Source organism: Apium graveolens, chromosome 9 (assembly GCF_009905375.1).
Source record: "Apium graveolens cultivar Ventura chromosome 9, ASM990537v1, whole genome shotgun sequence".
NCBI lineage: Eukaryota > Viridiplantae > Streptophyta > Magnoliopsida > Apiales > Apiaceae > Apium > Apium graveolens.
Window position 1 is genome coordinate 57,620,616 of NC_133655.1, and position 6,089 is coordinate 57,626,704.

Genomic DNA, 6,089 nt, shown 5'->3' on the forward strand with positions numbered 1-6,089 from the left:
TATGCCCTTGTTTTCTTTCCATGCATGAAAGGTAGATGGAACTTTGCCAGCTTAGTTCATAATACGTTGATTTTTGTTTGAAAAGCTTTTGCAAAGAATGAGGGTATAACGAAACAACTAGAAGGATTCACAATTTAATAAACTTGAAGTTGAAAAGAAAGAAGAAGTAATGGTTTGAATATGAATGAGACAACCACATTGGTACTTAAGATGGCCAGTCTTTCATACCATATGACATACATCACATGATTAGTTGGCGTTCCACCCGACTCTTCGTCATTCGGACAAAGCGTCTCACCATAACACTGTTTGTCCCAATCAGAAAGCAAAACTTGAGGGAACAATTAAATTTGAAAGGAATGCAACATCCTCCTTTTTCTTATCACCGCAAGAATTTATTAATGAAAGAATTTCATACATATTCAGAAATCAAAAGAATATACGATGTAGTATTGGAGAAAAGAATGATACTATTGGTCGCCATCCACACTTCACTTATATCCATCTTTCGAGCTTGTTCGATCCTATTCCATTTGTGTTATATAACAACTTCAGAAAGTCCGCTGACATGCCTTCGCAATTTAAGCATTATAATAGATTCTTACTTGTTAAGTCTAGCGTCTTTAACATTGCATCTACATGTATATTATTTTAACAATTCACTACGCCACAAGTGGGCTACTGTAATGCAAGTGTTACACGAAGCGTTACATTACCTAAGAGATTTTTGGCCTATTGTAATACCTCTCTTGCAGTGTTACAATAGCTATAAAGCTAGTGTTGCGGAGAATTTCCGGTGTTGCACAAAATGTAACACCAACATCTGGTGTTACATTAGATACTTTTTAATTTTTAAAAATATTAAAATAGAAATATGATAATAAATTAATATTAAATTATATTCTAATTTACTAGTGAATGATCAATGTAAAATATAATATGATTTAAATTTAGAATTTCTTATACATAAATTCAAAGACTTTTTTATTTTCCTATTTAATCAATAACAATTAAATAATTAAAAAGAATAACTAAAATTAAAAAAAATATTCATGATTTATTAAGTGAAATATTTGGGCGGTCCTTTTCCCCTCAAAAGAAAACATATTCTCAGACTTTACAAATCTCTCACAATCTCAACCTTCTCTTTCAAACCCTCACTCTCAGCCCCCTTTCTTGGCTTCACTTGTTCCCGGAAGGTACTCTCTCTCTCTAACTCTCCCTCTCCCTCTCTCCTCTCTCCTCCCCTCTCTCTTCATCTCTCTCTTGTACTGAATACAACAACGATTACAAACTCTTCTTCTTCATTCTGGTTAGGTTTCTCAATTTTAGTTTTTTATTTGATTTGGAGATAATATTTAGGGCTTTGAACTTCTTAACATCTTCTTCTCTCTGCTTCGATTAATAATTAATTTATATTTCACTAATTAAGGTATTTGAGTTGGATATTTGAGTAATTAGGGTACTAATTAGGTATTTTGACTGATTAGGTGTCTCGATTACCTGATTCAGCTGCCAAATTAGTTATACACCATTTAAGTTGATTCTCATTGAATCGTGATCTCTCTGTATTGATATTTTGTGTGATTAATTAATTTTATTTATAAATATGTATGGTGAAATGAAACAGACTAGATTTTATATTTGTTAGGCACTTGCGGAGGAGGCAAAATTTTGGTGTGGTACGGTAAATTTGTTAGGCACTGGTACGGTAAATTTTGGCTGTTTTTGATGTGTTTTGATAAGAGTTTTATGATTTTGTTGTGAATTGTGTGATTATCCGTGGAAGTGATTATTTTAGGTTTGTGAATTGAATTGAGATGAAATGATTGGGGAAAGTTTTGATCTTGCCTGTAAAATGTTGTGGAAAATAGTATATTGTTGATATAATGAATAATGATTGATATGTTGTGGAAAATAGTATATCGTTAAAAAGGGTCATTTTTTATCGTAGAGCTAAAGTGAGTACCTGCTTCATTAGTTGTAAGTGTCGTGTTGCTTATGATGATGATTTGTCTCAAAGAAATTAATGTTTTAAAAGAAATGTTATATGGCAGATGAGGGATGACATGCACTATGTATTCAAAGGCACGTATTTTAAATGGGATGCATTAAATTTCATAGGAAGGCGAGTGGTGTGAAATAATTTCTAGATTGCGATAACTTGAAGCGAAATAGCTATCAGGAATGCTTTCTAATATCGTAAACAATTGTCGTTTAAATAAATCATAATATTTTCTTAATGTGTAACACTTTGAGTGTTGGCCTTCTCAGGTGTACTCATAGACATAAGCTTCCAATGATGCTTGACAAAATAAGAAGCATTCAGTGAAACAATTTGATACTTTTTTGTCAATGGATGATATCTTTTCCCATCTGTTGGCCTTGACTTCTTACATGACCCAACAATTCAATTAATTTCTTGGTAAGTCTATCTATTATATTCTCGATTTTGATAACTTTTTTTTAATCTATTCATGAATGTATTTTACTGCACTAATGCAGAGGACCTTCTTTTTGGAAAATTGAGTTACTCTTCAAAATATGATACAGTCAGCTCCTCCAGTCAACATGAACATCCGGTAACCTCTGGGTATAGCCCAGAGACTTCTTTTTATGAAACTTGTTCATCTTCTTCATTGTTGTACGTAGCTAGTAGAAGCCTTCAGGTTCACAAAGCTTGAACCTTAAATCTCATTGACCCTGTATGTACAATATGTAAAATTGTAGAAAGCGGACGCCCCTATTGGATTGTCGACGTATTTATAAGAGGGTACGGATACTTTTCTTGTCAAGGTTTATTCTATATCTATTAACTTGATACGTGTATTTATTATATATCAGCTGTTTTCCAAAATTTTGCGTTATTTTACCAGTAATTAACCCTTTTGTCTTAAAGTTCTGTTGCATATTGCTACAGGTTAAACATGCCTTTATCTAGTCTGAGGTTATTATGGAAGCTAGGATTGGCTTCTTTGAGATCCATTTCCATTTATTTCAAGTGTACTGTAGCTCGAGTACGAGGATAAAATAGTTCCACTCTTTTTACAATATGATTTCAAATTGAAAAAATTAACTCTTATGTGACCGAAATTTTTGTCTAGCTAAAAAAGTCATCCTACCCTCAGTTTGTGAATTTCTCTTATTTTTAGCACCATATCTAGAGTGCAGAAAACATTACATGGTTCTTCCAGTGACATTGGATGGTTGTAACAAGCACCAAGAATGACTCCGGTGAAGGATGATTCAGCTAGATTCATGTAGTTGCTTGATTGTATAAGGTTCTTGTTTTTTCTGTTCAATTTCATCTCTTTGTTCTTGATTTTTTTCCAGGCCTTTGATATCCATATAAAGGACAGGGCAAGTCATAATTAGGCTGAAAAATTACCTGCCATACTTTCAAGTTTCAATTATACATTCTTCACGAGTATTTAGCTTAGGCATTCCTCATTTGCTGAGAATGTCTTGGGTTTTCTTCAGCAAAAGCACTAGGTTAATCTTTTAAATGGTCACTATGATACATTAAAAAACATTAACGGCGTTTGTTACCTTGAATGCCTGTTCAGCTTTATTCTTACTCTATGTTGGGAACTTTTGTTTATTTGATATTTGGTTATTAATATTTTATCTAATCCAATTGGAAAAAACTTCTTTTTGCTCAAGGCATGGACAACACCAACTGCCGGACTCATTTGTTTACCTGCTGATACCAGGTATGGTAATCCAGTTCAAATGAATATAAAATCTCTCCCTTACCTTCTGGCCCTTTACAATAGGTTTCTCAACTCATCTGTATGTATATGGAATCAAAGTAGTTTCTTTTCTCTTAGACTACCTTATAGAATATGGCAATATTATTCATGATATGTTACTGATTTTAATGTTGGGCCAATAAAAGTTTGACATGTATCCTTAAAAATCAGTACAAACTATGGATCAACTAGGAGCTGCCACATCACTATAATTCTTCCCCGCAGGTTCTATGGTGGAGCGAGACACTGGTTAATTATAAAATCCATCCGTACTGTCCTACTCAAAATGTTATTAGTTGATTTTTTCAAGATTTGATATCAATTTGATGATAAAAGAGTACTTAGAAATTTCTGCAACAATTCTATAAATCTCCAGTGTCTGTAGCAATTCTCAAGATAGGTTCAATATATGGTATTATTAAATTTCTAAGAGAAAATTGTTTAAAAAATCATTTCTAAGAGAAAAGTACCTCAAAGATGAAAGGTATAAATGATTATCACACCTTAAAAAAAAGATAGTCCTCGTTTGCGGTCTATTATATCTACAATAAAAAATCTGTAATTACCAGAGTTTTTTTAATGGATATTGACCTTGTATGGAGCTTATATCTTTTTTCCGCAGCTGGTTACCCGTTAATTTGTTGTAGTTTCCTGATTTATTGTCTCAATATTGTATAGTTAAATTGATATTGAAGTTAGTCATCCTAAGTGTACCAGTCTACCTCGGGTGTCCTCAGATACAAAGGTAATTAAAAAAACCTGTCCAATAAGGAAGATGTAGTGTTAAGGTATATGTGTGTCCATCAGTTAGAAGATTTACTATGCAATAATATCTTGTCAATTAAATCACTAGTCTTCTATGACAGGTTTAGCAACAAGGGATTTTGTAGAGATTGCAGAAGGAATATTATTCGAGAGTTCAAAGAGAACACACTATTATTTATGTAATTCAAGTGATCAAGACAACAATGACACTCATTTCAAGGCGGCGAATTTTTTAGATATCCTATTTTATATTGTTTTACATTAGTATCTTGTTCAGAGTTTATTATTATCTACATACTTTTGTTGTAATCTAGTACTTTTATCGTAGTTGTGATAGGTGTTTGGGGTGTGAGTAGTTGATGTTGGCCTACTTTGGATGTAAAGTAGTAGTATGGTAAGAAGTTGACACTATTATCTAGTAGTATGATTTGGATATTAAGACTCTTATGCGTGGAAACTTTGATGTTCTACCCCATATTCTAATGTAATATATAATTATAAATAATGTTACATTACATATGCTAGTGTTGCTTAATTATAAAAAATTGGTGTTACAATAGATAAAACAGACTGTTACAATAGGTTATATGGGACCCACAAGCTCCCATGCAGGCCATGTGGTCCCCGGGATGGGTCCCACTTATGCAATCTTGATCAAGCTATTGTATCACTCATTTTGTGTTACATTTGGGCCTGCTAGTGTTACAGTAGTTGCCTATTGTAACGTTTTCCTCTCTGTTACAATAGATCAGTGAAGTGTTACGTTAGGGTGTCTATTTTAATGCTCGTATACATAATGCCCCTTGGTGTTATAACAGACCTATTGTAATACTTTTGGGGCCTATTGTAACACCATTTAGGGATTACAATAGCCCACTTATGACGTAGTGATTCGATCATAATGGCGCTCTTACTGGATAACTTCAAGTTTTATCTAAGCCACTTAAAGTGACGATTCTTTTGTTAATAATGTTCTTCCTTTAGAAGAGTCTGGAAATCTTCCCAATATTCTTCGATCATGCCCAGGCTCCTTTTAAATCAACGAATTCTTTAAACTTTAATGATCTCTACAACTAGATGAATAGCTTTTCCGTACTCCGGTTCTATTGTTAATCTCATCAAACAAGATTCACATTCTGCTGTTAGTATTAATCAAAACTGCCTCAAAATAGCGGGTCCATTTGGCCCTCGGAATCAACCATACTAATTTCTGGAACACGTACTTTCTAAGTAATCTGGTCTTATAACAAACAAGAAACTCAAGTAGTGACTTGACAACCAATTTTTAAAACTTATTTTATTCAAAAAGGCTTTTAGAAATTTTGTAAGGGAAAACCTTTTTCAAAAACTTGTTTAAAAATTTTGAAAATCGTAGATCTGGTTGTCATTACTATATGAGTTGGTTGTTGTCCTTCCTACCTATAACAAGGTACCAAATTAAAGAAACGATCACAAAAAGGTCTATTCACTTCAATCTACCTTCTCTCCTTTATTGGTTCCCTTTTGTCTTCCTTAACCGATGAAAACTTCAGTTGTTGTTGCATGTTATCTTATTCGTAGTTTCACATCAAA

General features: G+C 33.1%; 1 long non-coding RNA gene across 10 annotated transcripts; it reads left to right on the top strand.

Moving 5' to 3' along the window:
• Positions 1-1,097: 1,097 nt before the first annotated feature.
• On the top strand, positions 1,098-5,034 carry LOC141687224 (uncharacterized). 10 transcript variants are annotated; one of them, XR_012560966.1, is made up of 6 exons: positions 1,132-1,199; positions 1,652-1,706; positions 2,058-2,128; positions 2,275-2,425; positions 2,506-3,713; positions 4,619-5,034. It is a non-coding gene; the product is annotated as an uncharacterized LOC141687224 (long non-coding RNA). The 10 variants fall into 10 exon arrangements; XR_012560968.1 differs by lacking the exon at positions 1,132-1,199 and adding an exon at positions 1,291-1,312; XR_012560970.1 differs by lacking the exons at positions 1,652-1,706; positions 2,058-2,128 and adding an exon at positions 4,431-4,497 and having other exon boundaries at positions 1,098-1,199.
• Positions 5,035-6,089: the final 1,055 nt, after the last annotated feature.